The sequence below is a fragment of the Fringilla coelebs genome (assembly GCF_963513975.1).
Source record: "Fringilla coelebs genome assembly, chromosome: Z".
In the NCBI taxonomy this organism is placed as follows: domain Eukaryota; kingdom Metazoa; phylum Chordata; class Aves; order Passeriformes; family Fringillidae; genus Fringilla; species Fringilla coelebs.
Window position 1 is genome coordinate 59376542 of NC_140031.1, and position 26980 is coordinate 59403521.

A 26980-nucleotide genomic window follows, 5' to 3' on the forward strand; every position below is an offset into this window, starting at 1 on the left:
ACCACTTCGTTATGAGGTCACAGCGCTCTGTTTGATGTGAGGTTCCAGAGTCCCACTGTGCTCTTCAGTCATTCTGCCTTAAAATTCCAGAAAGCAACCATCTGTCCTAAAATCCATGTTATTTTGACATTAAACTAGTTTAAACTAGTTTTAAACACAACTGTCTTGAAGTTATCTGTAGTGACTGATCAAGTCACTACAGTCTTTTTTCAGTCTTCTGTTCAGAAAAAGCTTAACAGTATAAATCTGATTGTGAGAAGAGTTTCACAGTGGGGTCCAAATCCTATTAAATATCAAACACTAACATTTTTTTCGATCATAGGGAACTCAAAATCAAATCCCCTCAGGTAAAGGTCTGATTTTCCCATTAATACCCATTCCCTCAACCTCTTCCCTCAAAATCACATGAATGAGTTTTAAAAAGGTGTGATGTGATCAGAAGTTAATGCTGCTGGGTTTTTTCTTAATTGTGGGAAGGAAAAAGAGGTGAATACTTCCGTTGGGATCTCCTCACAAAGTGTTGTAACTATTCATTAGGAATTTAATTTTTCTTTCTGGCCTGCTATCCAACACTATCATAAAATTAGGGGTTTACCATATTGGATTAGGACAGCTGTGGTAACATGATACCTCAGACTTATTACCAAAATTTCTTAATCATTTCATGGTAAAACCAAAAATGTTAGAAATACACTATTAGTCGAAGCAAACAGGACAGTCAGTTGTTCTCTTTAGACTTACGTATTTCCTCATTTGTATAATTGGAAAATAAATACCAAATGCAGAAATAAACTCATTTGTCAGTCAAGCAAAATAATAGATTGGGCTAATTTTTTGCAAATTTACTATATTTCTAAATATCTTGTCATGTGGACACTTAGGTCAGTGAGCTCCAGGCAAATTCAGTATCAGCACTGTTCTTAAAATATTAAGGTATTGAACTTATGTGCCAACAGTAACAATTATTTTCTGATAATTAGTGATTCAATTTCTATAAGCTCCTTTCCACATGGGTGTATAGTAACTGTACAATTGCACTCTTTAGAGCAATAAACCACACTGCTTCTGTTGCAAAATCCACCGTTCTTGGCAAATTAAATAAAAATGTAATTTTTCAGAAAGTATTTGTTTTGAAAGAACATACTAGGCTCAAAACTGTATTGGTATTTATTTTGGGACTTTTTATGACAGTGTGAGTCCGTATAGTAAAAAATGAAATTTTGAAACTGCTGAAAGAAAATAAACATGCAGTGCTTCTTTTAGCTGTCTAGAGACATTTTGCAAGGCAGTAAATATACCAGTGTTACTAAAAGAGTAATTAAAGTGTTACTTAATTTATAGCAAAAAAAAATAGAAAACCAAAAAAAAATAATATAAAAAGGAAACTAGTATTCATATATTTTTAATATCTGGTGGGCAGGTTTTCAAGGTACCCAGACAATTCAAAAGATGCAAAATAGTCCATAGTGGAATTTTTATTGTATTGGAGAGTAGACACTCATATGCTTTTAAAGCCATGCCTAAATACTGCTACAAATTGTCTTAGCATGGCAACTATGTGAGATACATATATAATTCTAAACTGAAAGACAGCCGTACATTTGACTGAAATGAGTGAGAATTTCCTTTTGCAAGAAACTTTTCCATAATTATCACTCATACTATCCTTAAACTTCTTTTCTTTGTTTTTTAATATACAAAGTTAATTTCCATCAGAGATTCCAAGTCAGACTCTGTTTCATTGCCATTTCTGGGGTGTCTGCCTGTCTGTTAGACTGGGAGACACTTTGACAGGCAGCCTCCAAAAAAGGGAAGAGGATGAAGCAGCTGCTGAGATTGCAGGCAATGATGGTGACCATATGGCTATGGAAGAGAGAGGGCTGCTGGTGATTTGCTGTCACTTCTCTGGAGAATATTTAACTCAGCCTCCTGAAACCCTTGTGACCATGTATCTAGGAAGGGAGAATTACCAAAGGAGAACATTGACATCAGATAACGCCTGGAGTGGAGGGAGAGTAACCACCGCATCAACACCATCTCTGTTCGGGAGCTGTTAAATAGGCAGACCCATTTCAGGGGGCTGAGAAAGAGCAGTTAATGTAAATTATAAGAGTTAGGTGTATAAACCAAACTGGGGGAAATAAACTCCACTACCAAAGAAATGGCAATCAATAGGAGAAGAGGTGCAGCATAAAAGAATTACTGCTTGGACCCAGAGCAAGCAGCGCAGCAGACGAGCAGCAGCAGCAGTGTTTAAGATACAGAGCTGCACAGCACAAGGACAGGAAATTCGGAGCCATCTTATCCATGGCATGAGGCATTATCAAGACTGCAGCCAGGAATAGAGGACATGAAGGTCAGGAAAGGGAAAACAGTTCAAGACTGGTGCCATGCAGAATTCTGTGGGGGAAGAGCGAGAGAGAAAACAGCATTAATTTTATTAATCATGAAAACCAAGGGGTGGAAAAAGAATGTAAAGCCTCAAGACAGCAGCAAGGGAGACCACAGCTCCTTGCTGTAAGCTCTATGAAAAATGAGAGTGATTGATCACAGTCTAACACTGAGATCAAATGAGATTAATTGCAACTCTCAAGCAGCAAAGAAAGCGCTGGAAATACTATTTTTTTGCTCTGGGATCACAAGACAAATTAAGTGCTTAATAGGTTCAATTGTAGCACTGAAGAACAACAGCGGTGTAATAGCGTGACAGGTAGTGCTTTGTGCAGTTTCACTCACCTTATTTTCATTGGAACATTTAATAAACTAGTGCAAATTCCAATTAATGAGTCTGATCAACAACCCATCTCTGAACAAAGCGTTTGTATCCTATCGGTGTCTGTGAAGTCAAAGCCATTTCCAAGGACTGTGTTTCCATGGCGCTTCTAGCATCACTTAAAATTACCTTGTGCAGTTAATATAGTAGATGATATTGCATATCTCAGCAGGTAATTTTTACAATTATTGTTTTTTTAGACTCAGCATCATGGGTGAAGGGAAGGCAAAAAAATATTAATGGCAAAAAAAGTAGTCTTTGGATATAAAAATATCAATAAAAAACAAATAGCCACTAAAGCCATTTATTCTGAACAAATGAAAAAAAATATGTCTATGGGTAGACTTCATGCGTGCAAACAAAAGCACATCTTCCCTTCCCTTCCCTTCCTGGAACCTTCCCTTCCCTTCCCTTCCCTTCCCTTCCCTTCCCTTCCCTTCCCTTCCCTTCCCTTCCCTTCCCTTCCCTTCCCTTCCCTTCCCTTCCCTTCCCTTCCCTTCCCTTCCCTTCCCTTCCCTTCCCTTCCCTTCCCTTCCCTTCCCTTCCCTTCCCTTCCCTTCCCTTCCCTTCCCTTCCCTTCCCTTCCCTTCCCTTCCCTTCCCTTCCCTTCCCTTCCCTTCCCGGAACTTCCCAGAACTTCCTGGAACTTCCCTTCCTGGAACTTCCCAGAACTTCCCTTCCCTCACATGCAGCTGTAACACCCAAATCTCTGGATTCTAATTCAGAATCAATCCTTTCCACAAATTGTCCCACTGATCTTAGTGACCAGTCAAGTCAGACTGAGATTAATTTAACAGTGAAATAAACAAGGGAAGAAAAAAACTAAAACCAAACCCAACAAATAAAACCTCCTTTGGAATATATGCAGTAAATATTTGATTCTGTTTTGAATTATAATATTTTGCATTTTCTAATGTTAATGTTTGCCTAATCAGTCAAGCATCAAAAGTTGCATTTAGAAGCTTGTCTACAAATTTTGCATTCCAGATAGGCCTCTTTCATCAATCAGGTGTAGAAGTTTCATGAAGCACATTTTAAAAATTAAATTAAAATTTTAGTGTGACTTTGACACAAGTTGATCCAGATACAGCCTTCAAAACAATCCACTACCATTCATTTCCATTAATGTGAAGAAGGCAATCCAGGTGCTCACCTTTTAACACAAATTTTCAGAGTGGTGTGACTAGAAAAATATCACAAAACTCACCATTCTTCCATTGAAATCCACCAGTATTTACCTGAATGATGCAGTTTCTGATGTTCTGTCAACACGTGTGATCAGGCAGTCAGATAGAAGCTGACTCTCTTAACCTTTAAAAGAATTCCTGCTAATTTTGGAGAAGAAGCGAAATCTCATCTTTTACATTACCATGTTGTCAGAAGTCATAATATACTCAAATATATTATATTTTATAACTTCATTATTTTTATAATTCACTGGGATTACTGTCATTGTGAAGGAAGCCCAATAGACACTCAATAGGCAGAAACTCAATATTAGTTTATTGAACTTCAATTTACATTCTTTGTTCTTCCGGAGAGAATGACTGTTTCTATTGATTTCAAATCCAAATATCTAGAAGTGGACTACTCCTGTTGATTAAACAAATACTGGAATAGTCTTCACCAAAATGCTAAATGTGGTCATTCTTACAACTTGATGCAAAGAGAATGACTAGTGTGATTAAATTGTAGAATTTTGGGCCAGACAAAAGGAAAGTTTTCAAGTAGTTTTTGTGTTGTGTGTGGCGCAATTTCAGTTTTTTAGGGAACTAGATACTTCTGCAGTGGCAAAAAGCATTGGATAAAATATTCTTATTTGTATGTTACCTCTTGATACCATGTTCTCAGTGCAAAAACAATGCAAAATTCCCTTAGAGGATTCCTTTATGGAAATAAACCATTTTTTGTGTTTATTTCCAAAGGTATTTTGGCTCATATTTTAGAATATTTTGTGTAATTTCTTTCTGACTCTGACAAATGTGTCCTTCATTGTTGAAAATAATTCAAGTTAACAAAGGAACCAAAGGAGCTTTTGCAAACACACGTATCTCTCTAAAGCTGGGTTTAATCACTTATTGATTCATCCAGGTTCCTCTACACTGCCTCCCAAAGCAGTTTTAATATTGAAAAGGAAAGAAAAATACCAAAGTTATGGTCTTAATGGCAAAGTCATTTGCAGTGATCAACTACCACTTCTACAGTTTTGATGACAAATGATTTATAAAAGGTGATTTTGTCAAGAAGATAAAGTACTCATAGCTACATTTTGACACACAGAAAAAATTGCAGTATGATTGTGGTTTCCATAATGCTTAGCCAAGTTTCTGAGCAGACTTATAGATTCCTTTTCTGCACAATTTCCTCCACATACTAGGTCCATTTTGCTTTTTTAGAAATACATGATCTTTATCTTCTTTGCTATCTAACAAAAATGTTTCTGTCAAGCCAAACACTGAAACTCCCCACAATGTGTCTCATTCTTGTTTAATACCTAAAAAAGTAAAACCACTCACCAAAGCAGAGGGCAGTCATATGCATTTAAACATTGAGGAAAGAGTAAATTGGTCTGACTTCTACATCAGGAACTCAGTTCTTAGCAATTCAGCTATCAGAGTTACACTAATTTACCTGAGAAGTGAGCCTTCCTGAAACATTAAGGAATTAAAGGATTAATCTTCCTTGATTCTGTACTCTGCAGCAAGGAGAGATATATGAATGTAGCACTCTACAGGATCAGACTTCTCAATCAGTCTGTAAACAAAGGCTGTAGGTGTGAAGAAAAGGGAAATAATGTGTGTTGTTTATCTTGAATGGAATGGGCTTCAGGTATAAAAATTACTATTGCTTTCAGAGTATTTGTAATCTGAAACTACACACAACTTTTTCCTCCATTTAATAAACTCCCTGAAAAAGATCTGGTCACCTGCTGCACCCCGTTAATTAAAAACTTATGTGTGGTGAGTATACACTTAAAAACTTATGTGTGGTGGTAAGCTACGGTGAATAAAATTAGATGGATAGAGAAAGGGCAGAGGAGTACCAAGGACAGAATTATGTGATGGATCTGTGCAGCACACAAAGGCACAGTGAACTTTTTAAGAACTTTACTTGTAGGTAGTCAGTTCAAACACTTTCAATATTTTGCATATAAGGAAAGGTCAGTCTGCACCCAAACAAGCAAATTATTTAGAAAATTATGTTCACTCAGCAAAAACTGCAAAGTAGGCGTGGCAACAAAAACTTCGTGTTTTGTGGAGTTGAATACTGTTAAGAAGTTATCAAGGAATGGCAGCAGGATGAAGATATATCATGGTGCAACTTTGTTTCTCACTTTATTTCTATCCATTGTGGCTTAGAAAGAGAGCATGACTTGTTCTCCAAGTTATGCATCACATGCTTAAGGAAACTTTACATCAAGTCCCAGTTTCATGACAGGCTTCCTGAGGGAACCTTAAGCCATTAAATATCTTCACAGTTTGTTCCTTAATTAGGAGGATGATTAGTATTTCCACTGTTTACACCATTTAAATACCATGAAGGCATTTGAATCTGTGTAGAGCTATTACTTTGTTTGGTGTTACCACAGCACAGTGATTGATTGGCATCACCTTTTCAGCTGTAAACAAGACATTTTTTTGTGGGTGTGTGGGTGCCACCATTTCCCAAATCAGACTTTCATTAAAAGGTTTGAGAAGGAGTAAGGGAAAGAAAAGGTGGGGGGGGGGGGGGGGGGGGGGGGGGGGGAAGAGAGGGAAGGAGGGAGGGAGGGAAGGAAGGAAGGAGAGAGTAAGAAAGAAAAGAAGAAAGAAGGAAGAGAGAAGACGAAGAAGAGGAAGAGGAAAGGTGTTAATTTTTTGCTGAGTGCATTATGTTATTGCACCAACAGGTAGAGAGATTTAGGTCACTAAAAATAAAGAAATAAATGACAGAAAAGTTCACAGAGGTAGAACCTGGTCCTCAGAACATAAGAAGGCTTTTGTTGCCTGCCTCCAGAAGCAACAGATAATTCTAAAACATACAACTATTTTGATGATACTTCAGAGAACAGTATCTGGTAGTTGTCAGAGCTCAGTTTTTCGGAGATTGGTTTCTAAAAAGATCTGACATACCTTTGATGCGCCTTGGTTAATCCAAACATAATATTTTGTCCTGATTTTCAAGTCTTTACAGCATAAAAACTGTCCTGGTTTCAGCTGGGATAGAATTAATTTCTTCTCAGCAGCTGTTACAGTGCTGTGTTTTGGATTAGAATAAGAGCGGTGTTGGCAACACTGATGTTCTTGTAGTTTTGGTAAGTCATGTTTGTCCTAAGTCAAGGATTTTTTTTTTTTTTTTTTTTTGTCCCATGTTCTTCCAGTGAGGAAGTACACAGAAGAAGCTGGGACAGATGACCTAAACTAAAGGGATATTCTACACCATAGAATGTCAAGCCCAGTATATAAAATGGGGGGAGTATTCTACACCATAGAATGTCCAGCCCAGTATATAAAATGGGTGGAGTTACCCAGAAGCGTAGTCTATTTGGGCCTGGGAAAGGGAGTCTGACATCAGTCAGTGGGCAGTGAACAGTTGTGAATCACTTGTTTTCCCTTTCTGTATATCATTATTGTTTTTTACCCCTGTTATTGTATTTTGCCTTATTTTAAATTATTAAAAAGTTCTTCTCTCAGCACACAAGTTTTGCTTTGATTCTCCTCGCGATTCCACCTCAGTGGGAATAGAGGGAGGGTTCAGTGAACAGCTGCATGGTGCTTAATATTCAGCCTTTTAAAACCACAACACAAACTTTTCTTCTTTTTGGTAGAAATACATTTTGCACTGAAAGAAAAACAAGAAATTTATGGGAAATTTCTGACCAGTATGACAGTAAATTAGGCTAGGATTACTGATTTGCTTTTTTTTTAATGTACAGAGGTTGGGATTTGTTGGTACAGAAATAAAATATCATTATATTATTTCTCTATGTGAGTGTCTAATTCTTTTCTGTCAGCTTTCCTCTTCCATCCCCCATACACATCAGCATCTACATGTCATTCCTTTATTCCCCTAAAGCCACAACCACCTGCCTCTGCAGGACTGAACTACCAGTACTGTTAAATGATTTAATATACTTTCTCAAATTACAGTTTAAAGATTCTCTAGTGTGGCTTTTACCAACATGACTAGATTAGGTCATTATCAGAATTTTCATCAAATGTGTTTGCACTAGTATTTTCTGACAATTTCCATTTTTAAGACCGATATAATTGTCATAAAATGAAATACAATATAATAAAATAAATTAAAAAATGAAAACATACAATGAAGGAGAAGAAGAGGTTATAGACAATAATAAAAGCACAGATTAACAGGGGCAGTGATTCATAATGCTATGTTTTAGTGGTTTTACTGAGTAGAAGGAAAACACCATAATTACATTATCAGGAAGCTAAAAATATTTTAGAATCTTTTAGAAAAGATATTCAAACACCAAAAACACATAATGCTGCTCAGCTTAAAATACTTCCAAGTACAGATTAAGAATAAAGATCAGAAGGCTGCAAGAATTGTCATGTGCCCTTCATAAGAACAGCCTGGTCCCTCTAAATAATAACCAAGACTACCACAGGACAACAAGCAGGCAAAAAAATCCCAGGAACTCCCTAAAACCACACATGTGTAGGACTGTATCATTGACATTGTTAAGAAGCAATTATAATTTCTAAAAGATACCATCCCTATTGTTACCATTATTTCAGCATCCTCCTCTGATTCCCCAAGCACATTAAGGACTACTATGATGTTTGCAATATAACACTTGTAACAAACTGCTTACTAGCATAAGGCCTTAGAACACTCTGCAAGATCTTAGAACACTCTGTGCCTACTCCCCCCAGGGCTGCTGGGGATAGGCACAACTTGAGCAGAAATAGGTACTTCTTAATGTTAAAATGGGGGAAATAAAAAACATACAGAAGAGTACTGTAGAACAATGGGGCTCATTCTGCAGATGTTTTTGTCACTGTTTAAAGCTTAGGGATCATCCATTGCTGGAGACAGAACACCAAGCTCATGAAAAAATGGGGAGATCTTATTTGTCAGCAATGATGTTCATTTTCAGTTCCACCCCCGTGTACTGGTGACATTCTCATATTACTTGGGCTGTGTGCTTGTATCTTATGTCTCTGAAACATGCCAGTTGAATTGCAGCTTTACAAGATACAGTTGGATGAACAGGATTCTAAATGCAATACATACATACTTATTACTTAATTTTTAAGCCTTTTATCAACTGCTGCTTGGATAATTCAGTAATTGGCTAATTCAATCAATCAGTTGTTCCTCCACAGTCAGGCTATCATTTTTCATCTGAACTGGTTACTATAATTGTCCTTACACAATGCTCATTTCAGACATAAGCATCACAGAGTTACTTCTGGCCCTACTTAATTTTAGGCTTCAATGGGAACAAGTTTAGTCTGACTTCAAGCTCACTTCTCATAGCCTTTTTCTGGAGATACCTTTACTGGGGAGTTGGAAGCCAATGCCAATGAAAAGAGTGGTGTCAAAAGTCATTAAAAATGTGTGACTCCATTATCCACACTGATCTCTGCAATGTTAATAGCCTGCATCCTGATGTAACAAAATTAACATCAGGCCTCACTTCCCTTGAAAGGACAGCAGACTTCTGAACAGAAGACACTGTAAGTTTTGTACAGTTTTTTTGTTGTTGTTGTTGGGTTTTTCTTTTTGTAAAAGCTTCTGAGTACCAACACATGCATGTCTTAGCAAGTATATGTTCTTTTTGAGCAGAGCTATGGAGCTCAATCATCTTCTTCTGGGGAGCTCAGGGACACGGCCAGGTGAGAGTGCACTGAGGTGCGTACAGCCAGGCTTTCGGTAGGAATACTCTGGTATGACTGCCTGAGCCACACCCCTACCTGACCTTTCCTACATTCATCTAACTTGCCCTTAAGTCATGATAATGGTAATCCCCTATGTAACCCTTCTTCAAGGGGTTTGTGATGGGAGCCAAGCCACACAGGTTTGAGAGGTGGTTCTAAAGAACAGCAAAAGTTTTCATGACTCAAAGAAGCTGTCTTATTCTACTGCAAACTAAGAAACCTTACTTTTTAAAAGGCAAAAATCTTAACAACTTAATCTAACAGGGGTGAAGCAAAGTATTGGTTTATAAACCATCCCACTGAACATGCCAAGAAGATACTTGCTCTAAGCATTGCTCCCAGGCACTGCAGTGGCATGCAGCACTTTGCAACAAGCTCTGCACCTTTCCTGATCAGTGTCTAATCTTACCCTTCAAACCCTGGCTGACAGTTGTTTTCTCCCTGTAGTCTCTCTGTAGAAGCAACAGACTTCTATCTCCTCGTTGGAAATTCACCTGCTTGCCTCTCAATGAAATCATCTTAGCTGCTCACAGCAGCCCTTCTGGGTTTGTCCAACAGCAGCAGTTGCCCTTTCTCTGAAGGAGTTTATCTGAGCTGCTCTTTTTTTAAAGGCACACAGCATGTTACAAAGGATGAGCAAATAAAAGAGAAAAATGAGCTGCACCAGAGACAGCCAGGTATCACAGAGATGTCCACCTCATCTAACTGAGGTGTGTTGAGCCCAGCAGATCTCAGCAGAATATCTCATTATTGCATATAAACATCTCAAATACAGGTGTCAAGAGGAACATGACAAACTCTGTTTAGTGGTCCCCAGCAGAAAGGACAAGAAGCAATGGCCCCAACCAAAGCCAGAAGAAGTTCCATCTCAACATTAGGAAGACCTTCTTTAGACTGGGAATGGTAGACCACTGGAACAGTCTGCTCAGGGAAGCCATGGGGTCTCAGTATCTGGAGGCATTCAAAATCCATGTGGACACATTCCAGTATAACCTGTTCTAGGTCACCCAACCTTGGTGGGGGTGTTGGACTGGATGATCTCCAGAGGACCCTTCCAAAAGTAACAATACTGTGTATCTCTGCTTCTGTGAATACTGGGGTAGATGGAAGTGCTCTACAACCTCAACAAGACTGCAGGTGATACCAAGTCAAGGGTGCAACTGTCACACCTGAGGGACAGGATGTAATCCAGAGGGATGGCATATCATCCAGAATAACCTGGAAAAGATGGAGAAGTGGGTCCATGTGAATCTCATGATGTTCAGATACAGATGCCAAGGTTCTGCATCTATATCAGAGCAAGCCCTGCTAACAACACAGGTTGGGGATGAACAGGTGGAGAGCAGCCCTGTGGGAAGGACTTGGGGGTCCTGGTGGGTGAGAGGCTGGACATGACCCAGCCATGGGCACTCCCAGACCAGAGAGCCAAAAGTATCCTGGGCTGCATCCAAAGCAGCGTGGGCAGCAGGGAGGGAGGGGATTCTGCCCCACTGCTCTGCTCTGGTGAGAGCCCACCTGGAACCCTGCATCCAGCTCTGGGCTCTCAGCACAGGAAGGACATTAACCCATTGCAGTGAATCAAGAAGACATCCAGAAGAATTATGAGATATCTGGAGCATCTCACCACATGCTGAGGGAATTAGAATTTTTCAGCCTGGAGAAGAGAAGGCTCCAGGAAGAACTTACTGAAGCCTTTCAGTACTTATAGGGAGCTTATAAGAAAGATGGGGACAAACTCTTACTAGAACCTGTAGCAATAGGGCAAATGGTAATGGTAAAGACAGTAAGTTCAGACTAGATATAAGGAAGAAATTTTTTACAGTAAGTGTAGTGACACAAAGAAAGGTTGTCTGGAAAGGGGATACATGCTTCATCCCTGCAAACATTTAAGGTTAGGTAGGATGGTGCTCTGAACAATCTAATCTAGTAGATGTCCCTGCTCATTTCATGAGTATTGGACTAGATGACCTTGAATGTCCCTTCCAACGAAAGCCATATTGTGATTCTATGTTTCTGTGAAATTAGGCTCCTAATCACTTATCAGAGAGGACAATTTTTTCAATGGCTGTCAAAAAAACAGAGACATCTTCTCTATAGTTGTGACATGAAGGCATATCTTCACTGTGGAAGAGAGCAGTAGCACATGCTAGTCTGTTGTTTGGGGCATTTGAGTTGAATGTGCAAAGTTTAAAAGCTGAATTCACTCCACTGTATCAGTGCACCATATTCCCTTTTGAATACAAAATTAAAATTTGCATAAATAAAATCAAAGAAGGCGAAGTTCCAATTCCCACCAATGGCAATGTTTGCTCATGAACCCTTTTGCCTTTAAAGGCTTTCCTTTGCATAATGTAAAAAATAGGTTCTGCTTTACTATTGATGTACTATTTTCTGTTCAAAAAGCTAGAAGTTGCACAAAGTGTCTCAAAATTATCATTAAAAAACGGAGGACTTCAAATGTGTTTGGAGGTTAACAGAGGTTTTTTAACAGTTTGGGCAAACTACAGATATTTTAACCATAGCAAATAAATTTGCTTATTTTAAAATGAGTTCATATATATTTGATATTGGTGATTAACCAAAGGAAATTTCTTGTCTTATTCTGAAGATTTGCACGGAACAAAGCTGTGAAGGAAACCCATACTCTTGCTTGTTAAAAATACTTTGATAAATCGCACCAAGCTGGAATCACCGAAAGTCACAGTATTTTTGTGCTGAGTGCCATTTCAGTGCCATTCTGTCAAAGATTGATCTCAGACAAGGAAAAGATAATAAATGGAAAGGATCTTTTTTAGAAAGGGGCAAGATGAAATTTCTTTAATAGGGAAATGTTAAATCTTTAGTCTCGAATCTGGAGCTTCATCTAGGTGTATTTCCAGAAAAAAACCCCAAGGTTTTGTAGCACATTTTATGGGCCATATGCTTAAGCCCATCAAGGTCAGGAGAGCTCTTATATTTCTGCCATTAAATTGTTGCTATCCAGGCTTTCAGTCTTATCTCTTTCTGTTGTAGGACTTTCTGTTTAATCTAGTGCCAAGTTTTATGACTCCAAGCTTTGTTTCATTTTCCCTGGGGGCTCACCAGCTGGCATCTCCTGGAGCAGCAGCCAAGCACAGAGGAGAGACATCACTGCAGAGAAAAGCCAGAATGGTCTTTGCATGTGCAGCATTGTTCTACTTTCTCTCTGCTTTCTCTCTGCTTTCCTTTTGCTGCTTCTGACTGAAACAAAAGAGAGCAACTGCACAGCTCAGGCACACGAGAGCAGACCATTTTGGCCTTGCTTTCCAAGGTCATAAAATGAGAACTAGCCCTAATGAAAAGTTACTTCTCTAAAGCTTATTAGAGTTGAGAATAACCTTTCAAGTAACCTAGACAGGTTGAGAGACAGAGCATTTACTGCCCAGTGCAGGATGTAATGAACCTACAAACCAATCTGACTACACACATGAAACTGTGCAGAGAAATTACACAATCTAGAGTAATGGAATGACCACATTTTTCAAATACAGAAGTATGCAGAGTGAAAGAAGGGAACAAAATAACTGTTAGTTAGAACTTTTTTGTTTCTAAATGAATTTTATTGACTTTTTCAAATTTTATCCTCTCACTATTTCAACTTTTTTCTCCTCTTTCTCCTTTATTAAATGGTTCGGTTTGATATTATGACACTGATTTGCAGTTGATAATTATCTTGATTTAATGGGTCTAAGGTCTCTTCGTTTAGGGTTTGTCATTAAGAGGGTGTGTCTGTACAATAAGCCTTTGGCTGAAAAGAAGTTTATCACCCCATAAAAATGTCCTCAGCTAAATAAAAAATAAATTCACCTCTCCCATTCTCTTATGATTCCAGTTTTATAAATTTGGGGTGAATATTTATCTTCCAGAATAAAGAGAGGTTGCTGTTGCAAAACCTTTAGGTCTCCCTGTAGATACAATATAATCATTTATAAAATGTATTTGCCCACAGTGACCCATTAGTGACCTAGTACAACTTATGATTAAAGCCAAGACTATTAAGTGAGTTTGCCTGACAATATCGCTGAATGAGTTTGCCTTTGAGATGAAAATAAGGTCTTTTTTGAGCCTTCTTGTCAAGGTTGCCTGAAAGAAGAGAAGAACAATTGCAACATTCATCCACAAAGAAGGAGGAATACAGATGCATGGATGTGTGTCTCTCTGTCTGTGTTTGGGTCGCCATGTGTATGAGAAGAACACTGTTTATGCATTACAAAAAAGCTTAGTACTTTTTCTTTCCTCCTAAGACATCACTACTAAATCCAATATAGATTTATACTGCAAGATAGCACAATTTGGTCTAAAATGAAAGTCAATAAAATAAATAATCTGAGCCAGATGATCAGCTCATTCCAAACTCCATCCTGCCTGTCCTGTCAGGTCTTTGGACTAACTTGGATAAGCTACAGATAAGATCAAATTGGCTACTGCAGGACTGACAGACAGCTTCTTCAAGGTTCTGAAAAAAAAACAGGCCTCACAATCATTCCATAAAATTAAGACTTTATACTCACTTCTACCTAATTTCCATGATCTTTAGATTTTTTTTTTTATCACAGTATGGTAGCACATCCCAAGAGTATCCAGGCTCCTGGCAGTCATTGTGAACTGTGGCTGTCAGATAAAGTATAGCAATTAGAACATCACCACATATAGGGGTGTGGTCTATGTGCTCTTACTGATGCAGCTGCTATAGTGCATGGGCTGCTAAATAGATCAGCTTTTCCTTCTCTTTTTTCCAAGGACTGTTGCCCACAAAGGTTCTTGGCATCTGGAGAAATTTCTAGGGCAGAACTGAAAGATGTCTACATCAGGTCAAATCTACTAACTTCTCCATAGTCTTTCCTAAGTGAGTAAATATTTTGATTTCTTCCTCAAGCTCAATATCAATGAAAACATTTAAAGTGCCTTTCTTCTGAAGTTAGGATTTTCCCTCTATGCACAAAATCATACCTAAAAGCAAAGCTGAATTACCATGTTAATAATAACACTGCCTAGTTGTATTGCTGTGATTAATGTTTGCAGAGCCAAGCCAAATATGGCTTGTCTTATGCTGGAATAAAAAACTACACCACTTTGATAAAAATGAAATGACAGCGCCATGTTTAATCAAACTTCCATAACTTTTTTATCTTGCTCCTATGCAATTTTCCTAGCTTATAAAATGTCCTGGATAGTTTGTTAGTTTAAGTATTTTGTTTCAAATAAAGATTTCTGAGGAAAAGCTAAAATCAACTATTTATGAAGAAAATATTTACAAAGAAAATAGCTGATTTAACAGCACTATCTATGCCTTCCAAGCACTCAAAAAATTACTATAAATTACTCCCTTGCTCATGTGTTTCAGATGAGAACAGTCTTCTTTTCCACAGACATATAGGGAAAATATCTGTGTTTGTGTCTTTGGAGTATTTACACACAAATTGGCATAAAAATGGACTGAGATTTTCCTCTGAGCTAATCAGAAAAAAAAAGCTATAGTAGAAGAAGTCTTTAAAGGAATTAGTTTATGAAAAATAAGTAAATGAAATAAAACCATGACTACCAGTGAACATATTAAACAGAATAATGGAATATAATTAGTATAAAAAGAATTTTTGGAGTTTATTAGTTGTATGGCTTCTTCAGCCTATTGCAGGAAATGCAGGACACAGTACAGACACCATAATCTCTAGTTTCTGTAGTCTCAGCCTCTGTGACACAATAAAGACTTTTTTTACAAAGCTCAGTCATGATACCATCCTTATGTGCTAACTTACTACCTCCTGATGGATTTACAGAATTTTGTTGCATGCTGTGAACCATTACAACACAAACTTCCTCATTTGGACAGCTAGAGAAAAATATGCATCTGTTCTGTCCTTTTCATTCAAATTCCACTCAACTTTCATATTCTTTAAAAGCAAAATAATTATTTTATGAGAAAAGACAGAAAAAACCCCCTTGTATTTCATTCAGAACTGTTTCTAGTTCAGAAACTATTAAATGTTTTTGGATTCCAATATTGTGTTTTTATTCAAGAAAAGCAAATGCTTGGCTTTTTTTCAAGTTGTTACTATTGTCAGCATATATATATATATATATATATATGTGTGACAGCTAAATAACCTGACACATACAGCAAAAAAAGTTTCACCAAGGTACATGTTCAGCCAAGCTTGTTCCTGGCTTTGGAATAATTCCATCAAAACTTGGGTCAAGGTTTCAGTTAAACAATTTGACCCTATGAATATATGTTTCTCACAAATTGCATTTTTACTTGGAGTGGAAGATGGTTTGACACATCATCAAGTCCTTGTTCACTGAAAATTTGTCTACAGACCAGACAAACATGGATAAGCTAACCAAACAAAATTTATGCCAGCTCCTAATATAAGGTAAAAATGTATGATTAACAGCTGTTTCAAAAAACAGTGTGCAAGGAAATTAAAAAAGTACACATTGCTTACATAGAGAAGAGGGCCCAGCATCATTTCATGACATGCAGCACACCTACCATTGTACAGAAAAACTGCTCAAATATGGTATTGTCCAGTGGGAAGTGACAGACCAACACAAAGGTGTTCCTCAGAGTGCCACATTTTTTTGCTTCAACAGTATGTCAGGTCAAACCAATCCTTCCTTACAATGAGGAAATAAATTCGTACTTAAAGCTCTAGAATTGAGTATAAAGTGTTCAGATTTTAGAACAGGAAGACCCATCCAATGGCCATAAAAGAACTTCCTTCTGCACTGAGCCCTAGGACAGCAGAAATTTTGGTGTATTTTCTATTTTTCACAATGCAGTGATCATATGCAAATCATTAACATTTTTTATTTATTTAAACAGACACCATTTAGTGATAGTTCATGTGCATGATTTAATTCTACATCCCATGAAGCCAGTAAAATTCCCACAGGCAGTCTTTTCTCCCTCTTTCCCAACAATCCTTCCAGTCTTGACCGTCAGAAGAATGGATAGAAGTGTAAGAAGTAATGATGCATTAATTTAAAAAAAAAATTAGCAATATATTACAAAATTTGGTTAAAATTCAGCTCATTATTTTTTTATCTTGATGCCCATTAAAGCTTTGCCATAGTGTGGGTACATATCACAGAAAACACAGTAATTAAGATGCCTAACATTGCAGCATTATGACCCAATGCAAAACTCATCCAAAGACAAAAAGCAAACTGTGGTGTCATTTTATTTACAGTCATTTCAAAAGCACTGAGATGATAGTTAAAAAGGTAAAAAAAGGATAACTTTTTTTAGGCCACGTTCCTACCAATTCACTGGGCTAATAGGATTATTAAAATTATGAAGGAGATAAGAATTGAGTAGAAGAAAAATAAATTATCCGCTCTGCTAAGCTTTTTAGACCAGCCGGCAGGAGACCCTGATTTTACTTCAGTTTCTGCTGCTAGTGGTGAGAAATCCTCATTGTTTTCACATTTACATCAAGAAGAAAGTAATATACTTATTAGATATGTAAAAATTACAAATAAGTAAAATGATAAGGATATAGTTATCAAAGTAATTATTTCGTTAATATTAAAAACCCTTTGTTTAAAAGTATTTCATAAAACAACTCCTCTATGTTTCCATTGGGTACCATACACTGGTATCAAAATACATTCTAGTTGTATATTCATGGCAGAAAAATCTGCTCTTCAAATATTTTCTTAGGCAAACTTCTCTCTGAAATCAGCAAGCTATGCTTATTTGTGTTTTAGGTCAGTTTCACCAGATTTTGGTTACCCCATCTCATACAATACAAATCATGGGATGCTTAACCTCTTTCTTTTAGACTTAGGGGCATTGAAATGTCATGTTATGGTCAAGAATTAACAAAGTTTTGTGCATTAACTTATTTTGGGTTATTTGTCTGGACCTCATATAACCTCGAAATTCTGGCTTTAAATTAATTTAGGAAAACTATTGTTAGGTAAAAACAAATACATTAATATTTTAAAAGTCATATATTTTTACAACAGATTCCAATTTGGTATCATGAGCATATATCATTTCAGTATTTTTGGGTGAATAAATTCCACCAAGCAGTTTGTACCACAAGTTGCTGAGTGAACATTTTGTCTCTGTTTCTTGAGCTGTGCACCCTGCTTGTTGCATATTCTGGAAGGTTCTGATGCCCTGAAGTGATGTGTTTTCCAGCGACTCATCAGCATGTCAGTGCATACACCACAGAATATCTGTGACAGACTCGCAACTACAGGTACCACTTACACTGCATTCATGTTCTCTGAGTATCTAAAGTAATCAAAGGATTACTTTATTATTTATTTATAATATATTTATATTAGGAAACTAATATACTTGGGATATATGAAAAAGCTTTCATAGAACATGGACAGTTTCTGAATGATCCAGAAAAAAATTTTTAATGAAGTAAACTTACTTCTTCAAGGCATCCACAATTTCTGCATAAAATACTGCTACTTAGACTGAAGGAAATCAGTCAGCTAAAAACTGATTCTAAAGAGGTAAGGGAAGGCCTGTAATGAGATTCTGTTCATCTGGAAGGCGTCTATTTCTTCAAGGTGAGTTTAGACCTCAAAACAATATACTGAACATAACTGTACTTAATGACTGTAGTTTTATATTATACTAAAGAAGTAAATTCTAGATGATCTATGCAACATACATTAATCTGCTATCACCTAAATCCTCAACAAATCTATATTTAGAGACTAAGAGAGAGTCCAAAAAAATTATCAATAGAAAACAAGAAAATCTGAGCAAAATATTTTCCATGGCTTTAGTACTTGAACGTCATGAATACTCAGTGCCTTCCGCTATCTGCAATTTTTTCTAAATAGTTTTTCCATCCAGACCAAAAAAGTTAGCCATGACTTTCAGTTTTTCCATGTATTTCCTTCTGATGTCTGTGTCACCCACACACCAGATAGTTTTAGTGTCTGTGTGACTCAGCTTCCGAAGTAACTTGATCTCATTCTACCATTCTCCTTTGCTTTACTAATGGCATTTCTAAATTCTGATTATATTGCAGATTTATGTGCAACTGATACACTGAGGAGCACAGAAATCTTCCTGTCAGCTATTTTAAGAAGGTTTATGGCCTTGAAACAGGAACTGAGAAAAATATAAAGGGCAGAGCATTCCTCTTCTTTGTAGTGCAGCAGCACTACATTTCAGCTTTAGCATATACATGCCTTTGCCATATACCTAAATCCATCTAAAACATATTTAATTTCCTAACAACCTTTTAGGTTTTGGCACAATTTTTTGACACATTTAATAAAATAATGAAAATATATTTTTAGCCCTGAAAACCCAGTCATCCTTTTGCCAACAAGTATCTCCCAGTACTAATAATTTGCTCACTTACTAGTATGTATTTCCAAAACTTGTAGCAGCACATCGTGTCATGCTGTCTCAAGGCAAGTTGGCTCCCCCTTTATCAAAATTTGTTAGAATTGCACAAAATTCTACTCTGGCTCACTTTTTCAGGTGAGACTGTAATATGAAAACTGAAGTGGGTGAGACACCAAAATATATATAATTTCAGCACTTTGCTGCAAAACTCTACAAAGTCAGGGTGGCAGAGAAAAAGTACCCAAAATTTTAAATCCATTATGCACAGTAAATTCCAGAATGTCAAATAAAGAAAGAACACAAATTTTTGAAGTCATATCAATATTTGAAGTCCAAAAAAACAAATTATTCTGCCATCAAGTGTAGTATTTTGATCTTGTCAACTCCAACTTCCATGTGTATCAAACTTTGTGGCAGTATGCAGTAAAAGCTATAGTCCTGAAGAGAAAATCAGTTCTCATGAGAGTATAACTGTGCCATTGCAATCACCTCGGTCATGAACCTGATTTGTCAGTGTGGTAAGTGTATGCTTGGAATGAGGAGTCTATGTATTTAGGAAAAAAATCAGCCTGGGATTTTGAGCAATGTCATAGTTTAAACTGGAAGGAGTTCTGGTGCTTCATAATATGTCAACAATCTTACAGGCTTCACAAAGAGTACAAGAAGTTCTTAGCTCTGTGTGTGGGCAGCTGAGAGTCTTTAGGGCTCTGCTCAAAGAATAACAGAATATTTTAGAAAGTGCCTTTGGAAAAAATCTCATTCATCTCCATACTTGAAACAGGATTTATTTTAACTTGAGATCTATACTTTATGTTGTTCATGTGGGCCTTGTGATTCTCTGACCTTCATGTGAATCCCCAGTAGCCCAGCATAAGAATCTAAACAGCTGCTAAATGGATTTGAACTACCAAAAAGAAAAGAAAAAAAAAGTGGAGATCTCATCTCTGAGGAAAGGAGAAACAAAATAATCATCTACAAATGATGTAAGGTTTTTGATAACTTCCTAATGCAACTGTAAGTAGTGACAGAGCATTTTTCAGTAGGAAACTAGATATGGTCATGGTTGGAATGTTTCTGTTCATTTATATTCACCTGTGATTGTGGACTTCACAAAATCCAAGACAGACAGCCCATTTAAAAGTACAAAACTGTAATTTTTTTTCTGATTAATCACGTTTATTTTAAAAGCAACTTGAGAGTAAGCCTCTGAATCCTGAGTCATTCTGTTCATTTGATGTGGCAAGCCTCAAAACAAGTCTAATATTTTGTCTTGAAAGGACCAACCCTTTTGGATCCACCCCACAGGTTACCTATGGATTTGCTGTCATAGCTGTATATCAAACTCTTTTAATTACTGTAGAAAAACTGGTTTAATTTCTGTCTTAAAGGGTTACAATACAATACTCTTAAAGGAAAATGAAAAAAAAGTTAACATTCTGTTAACATTCATTCATGTTCAGACATCTAGTGAATCTGTGGGGAACACCAGTGTTGAAAAGATCTACTTCAATGGGATTGGAAAGACATATTGAAGAATAGTTATTCCTAGGAGGGCAAAGAATATAGCTGGCAATGTTAAAATTAGCAATTTTTGCAATATCTTTTAGAAATATATTGTAGCTACAATTAGGTCATTTAATTGGTGCCATAACACCTTACCAATATGGATTTTCCCTTGCTAAGTATGAGCCATGAATAGCATATTTTACCTTTCTTTTTTTATCTTGAACCTTATTAAAAATTATTTTAATATTTTGTCTGAAGGTACAATTGGCTCAGAAAAGAACAACAAATGTCCGTTATTACAAGAATGGTGACAGCTGCAATGATACAATAGATTATTCATTGTCACCATAAAAGTAGTCCCAGGCCCTTCCAGGGATTCAAAAAGGTAGTCCCAGGCTCTTCCAGGGATTCATTAGTTTTTGTCACTGTAGGTCTTATGGGGTCCTTGAAACCTGGGGACACAAAGGCCTAAAGGAAGTAAACACTTCTCCTATTCATTTATGCCAGCTGGGAAAACTTTCTAACATTGCAAAAAGCTTTGTAAAACAGTGCTAAACTGTGATCTTCATATCCAGTCATCTACAGATTTACACTGGCAAAGTTAGACCAGGTTTTACCCCCTATTCTGAAGAGCCTGTTTGTGTTTGTGTATGTGCAGGTACGTGCCTGCATGTGTCCATGTGTGTGCCTACTGTCATGCTTGAATAACTACTTGAAATTTTAGGAGAAACTTGAAAATAAGTTCTAATGGGAAAGGGAAAGGAAAAGAAAAAGAAAAAGAAAAAGCTATCAGTATAGCTACTGCTTTTTTTTTTTTTTTTTTTTCCTTTGTGAGTCACACTGGAAACTAGCAGACTAATATTGATAGCAAATGTTGCAGCCAGAAGAGATGCAGAAGGATTTATCTGGACAATTTTCTTTTTCACCATAACAGCCTTGCAGAGGTTTTGGCAAGTGAGGAATCTCTTTTTGCACAATTGTTGCTTTTACATCGCAGAACAAATGAAATCACACACAGCATTTCTACAAATGGCTGGATCTGAAATAAAACTGACTAAGGAGCCACATGTAAGAGATGCTGCAGTGGAGTCACGTGGAATGTTGAGCACTGTCAACAAGACAAAATACTACATCTGTTACTTTGCCAGGAAAAGTATTAAATCTACTGGAGAATTTCAAAACAACATTTTCTTAACAGAAAACTGTATTCTATATTGCTGTTACATTGTCATTGAAACATTTTGACTGCATCAAGATGAAAGGAAAATGTTCAAAATAATTCAAGAAAGAGCATATTGCAGTTTATGTAATTTGCATTTTATATTTTATTCCAGTGTTCTAATTTTATATACCTTATTAAACAGCATCATCAGTGCTTTATACTAAAAGTGACAATAAAAGCAAAAAAAAAAAATATTAGATATTTAATTGAAATCACAGAGATTCCATGCTTTTTTGTAAACTCTGTTCTCTTCTTTCATCGTTCTTGGTTTTTAGATCCAATAGATAATGGCAATGATCTTTTATATGCTTGAATTTACTGCAGGAGTGAAACCTCATTTCATTGCTAGTTCTAGTGAGAAAAGGGTTCTGAAAATTATTCATTCAATATCTCTATAATTATTTTTAATAATTAATATTGCCCACAAGGGTCTCTAACTCCTCAGAACTCAAGGGCAACATGAGTTTATTTTAATTTGTCAGAGATGTTACTTAGTGGAATTTTTGCTTCCTGACTGCAATGAATACATATCTTAAAATTATATCCACAGATAAATAATTACATCCCATTAATTCCCTCCTAAAATTTCATCATTATTTTTATTGTAAATCTTACAGTTTATTTCTTGAATAAATATCCATGAGAGTTTTAATATTCCTCAAATAAAAGCCTGAAATATTTTTTGTGAAATACTGCAGACTTTTTCTTATTTGTGTCAATGTAATGCTTATTATAATAATTTTTTCAACTATTTTATTACAAGCTATTAATTAGGGAAAAAAAGTAAATTTACTCTGCTTCATGAGAAATAATTTCTTAAAACTAAGTATAAAAGTGTTAAAAACATTAAAGTATAAAAATACTTTCTTCTATTCTACTCCACAACAATTTTTTAGTTATCTTGGAGGAAGGTGGTTGTGGTATTTCTTTATGTGACTTCTATGCTCCCTTAGGAATGGAAGCCATTTGTGCCAGCTCTCATAGCCCATTTGAATTTAGTCCAACCACAGTCATTTATCATGGAATCATACAATGGTTTGGATTGGAACTGCCCATAAAGGACATCTTGTTCCAGCTGCCCTGCCCTGGGCAGCAACACTGTCCACTGGACCAGGTTTCTCAGACCCCCATCCAGCCTGGCCTGGAATACTTCCCAGGGTGGGGCATCAACAGCCTCTCCAGGCAACCTTGTCTAGTGCCACACCACCCTCACAGCACAGAGTCTCTTCCCAATAGCCCATTTAAATCTACTCTCTTTCAGCTTAAGGACATTTTTCTGTGGACTGTTACATTTGATGAGGCAGCAAGGCCCTCTCCAGCTCTCTTAAAGGCCCCTTTCTATAGTGAAAAGATGCTGTCAGGTCTTGCTGGAGCCTTTTCTTCTACAGGCTGAGCAACACCAATTCTCTCAGCTTTCTTAACAGGAGAGGTGCTACAGACCTCGGATCATTTTAGTGGCTCTCCTCTGGACTCCCTGGAAGAATGAGTACTCCAAGTGGGGTCTCACAAGGGCAGGGTAGAGTGGTAGAATGCACTCACTAGATCTCCTGACTACACTTACTTTGATGTAATCCAGGACACGAGTGACTTTGTTTGCTACAGGTGCAGATTGTCAAGATGGGTTGAGCTTCTTGTCCGCCAACACCCCCAAACCTTTCTTCCCGGGGCTGCACTTGATTCATTCTGCACCCAGTCTGTATTTGTGTTTGGGATTGCTACAACCCAGGTGCAGAACTTGGCCTAGTTGAAGTTCACAAGGCTCTCACAGGCCCCTGTCTCAAACCTATCAAAGTTCCTCTGGATGGCATCCCTTTACTGTGTGTCAACTGTACCACACCGCTCTTTCTTTTTCTTCTAATTCCCTTTTATCAGAATTTTTTAGTAACTTAAAATCAAATGGACTTACAATTTGCTAAGTTGAATAGGCTAAGGCAAGGCTTTTAGAAGGAAGCATTTTATATTGACTGAATGTTGCCCTAAATATCTTGCCACAGTTCTCAGATTTTCTGAAGTTGCCAGTAAAGTCTATTTTATTGTTTTGACCTCTTGAGAATCTTGTTGGTATTTCTCCTGTGAGTCTAACTCAGAGTGCATGAACAAACATAAGCTCTTTTAAAAATCCCTTCAAGCAAGATTTTGGGGTCTTACAACAACTAAGCTGTCAGTCCAACCATCCAAGTGCAGTTCCATGCATTCCAGGTGGTTACTGACATAGAAGGCAACACTGCCTCCTCATCTCCCTTGTCAGTCCTTCCTAAGGATCCTGTATCCTTCCGCTTCAACACTCCACTCATAAGAGCCATCACACTACATCTCTGGGAAGATCATACCCCTGCAGGCATCCACACTTCTCTTAACTCCTCTTGTTTATTCCCTGTGTAGTGTGGGTTTCCATAGAGCCTTTTAAGTTGGGCCCCCACTGCAACTGACTTACTGCTGGAATGGCTGAAACTCCTTTTTGTTCCCCTTCATGGGCAGAAACCAATGCACAGACAGTTTCTTCCAAAAATGAGAAAAATCTTCTTTCTACTTCTTTTTTTTTTTTCCTAACTTTCTGCAAAGAAAAAGAAAAGGCTTTAATTCTTCTCTGGTCTTTAAATGAAATGTTCAGACATCTCTGAAACAATAAGTCATAAAGAAGGCACAGTAATTCAATCAGTAATCTATGGGCATATATATCATCCTGCAGAGGTACATTAATCATTACCCTTCAAGACAGCCCAAGAGTGATGAAGTTTTTCCAATTGTGTCTACTGCAACTCAGATGTATTCAAGTGCTTTTAATCTGTGCTATCACATCAGAAAGTAGTAACTGTATTTTAATCTAGAAATCTTTTATATACCCTTTGCAATGTGATTGGAAAAGAACCATAAGCAAAGGAGAGGTGAATTCAGCATGCATGTGCATACACAAACACTGGCATGCACACAGAAGAGTTATATACAGAATACAGAATTAACATTGCTTCTGAAGGAGAAATTCAATCAGGTCCCTGAAGATAGAACTTCCTATGAAAAAGAAAGAAGGCAGGAGAGAAGGATGTGCATTTAGGCCAGGTGCAATCCTGAAATTTATAGTATCTTGTGTCACTAGCCTGCAATTGGTTCAATGGATTTCAGTTAGAAAAGGTCAGTGAAAGAGGTGAGAATTTAATTCTGGTTAGACAGACAGATTTTAAAAAACAGTATAGCAGTGGGGATGATAAAACACCTTTCATGTTCAGAGACATGAAGCAAGACAATTTCAAAAATTAGACTATTGTATTTATGTAAACCAAAATAAAACATATCGGACATTCCATATTCATGGAAAATTCTATACTTCTTTGAAACCTGGGTTCATCTTAAAAAAAAAGTATCAGTCCTGATAAAAAGATTTTCCCAAAATTCTTTCAAGGAGTTTAGTGCCAAAAAGATAATCTGTATTAAGTTTAAATAGAAGGACACCATCTCTGAATGGACATTTGATATTATTTTGAAAGTATCTTATTAGTTGTGGTCATGAGGCAGTTGAAATCTACAAGACACACCAATACACATTTTTCTAGTCCAGAAAAAGACAAAAATATTATCTCTCATGGGTATGATGAAGAAATCATAGATGTTGACTGAAGTCTGTTTTTTTAGTGCAGCCACTTCAATTCAGATGCAGGTGTTTCTCACTTTACACAGCACAGCACAGGCAACTTCTGTTGAGAAGAAGAACCAGCTGAGATCTCATTGACAGGCCCTGCAGGAAAATCTCCTTAGAAATTTTGCCCTGATAAAAACCAAGCATAAGTTAGGGGCCAGATGCCATCTGAGTGGTGGGAACTGGATAGCTGCCAGAGGCAATGCATTCCAACAAAATACTCATAAGTTGAGTGTACAAAGACAGTGAGAAGGTCATTAAACCCGTACCTGAGTAACAAGGGCACCTGGAACACATGAGCTTAGAAGATGTTGTCATTATCAGGCACTTCACATCACTTCACATCTTTTTGAATCACAAACTGGGTGTTATAGTCCCCAAAGGAAAATCATCATTTCGAGTACGGTCAGAAAACAGCATGCTCTGCTAAATGTTTATATTTTACTTTCCACAAGTATTATACTTCATAGAAGCTGGCATATTATTTTGTACCTAAAAAAAATCAAGTTTATGGAAATTATTCTGCTACACAAAATTCCTTCTCTTCTAACATGTTGGGATCTTATCAAGCCCTACAATTACCTGAAAGAAGGCTTCAGAGAGGTGAGGGTCAGACTCTTCTCCCAGCTAACAAATGATAGAATAGGAAATGGACTCAAGTTTCATCTTGGAAAAAAATATCACTGAAAATGTGTTCAGACAATGGAACAAATTTCTCAGGAAAGAATTTGAGTCATCACCTCTGGAGGTATTTTAAAAATTTATAGATGCAGCACTAAGGGATATGGTTAAGTGGTGGAGGAATGCTGAGGAATGCTGCACTTACAGGCGGACTAAATGACTTTAATATCTTCTCCAACTTAAATGATTCTATGATTCTATTCTGATTTGTAACTCAAGCCAATATTATTTGACAGCCAAATATAGCCTTCTTTACAAGCATTAATACCCAGAAATTTTAAAAAAAGTCTAAAAAAGTGTTCTGTGCAATATAATCTGATACTGAACTCAGTTTACTTCTCTTGTAAAATTTTTTAAAATATTACAACTATGATAGTCTGCAGTTTGATCTTTTTCCTTTTGTAAATTTTACTCCTTTCTCTTGGTTGTTAAAATTATTGATCCTTTTACTAAAAATTAAAATTTATTCTCTTTTTCAATAGCAATGTGATAAAGAGAATTGTCCATTTAAAATAAAATTAGAAATACAGCTTACTAGAACAGAGCATGAAATTATAGGCAGTGCTTATTATAGAGACAAGAGCCGCTGATCTTTAAACATATCCTTTCAGATATACAGCTCTACAAGAATTAGAAGTTACAGTTTATTACCTGCACATCAGCTCAATCTAAACACCTGACAAAGGTGTAAGTAAGATGAAGAATAGTATTTTATGGGTCAAGAAGTCCTTTCTGAAATCAAGCTTGTTCAATCCTTCACTTTCTCTGAAAATGACAGCAAACTACCAGCATAAGTCAGTCTGAAAATAAACATATCTTCAATATCTAAAATTACTTGAAGAAAAAGATAATCAAGACATGACATAGACTGAAGAAGCACAAGGAAAGATGGATTATTAGCAGTGGAAAGTGGATTTCAGGTCAGGGA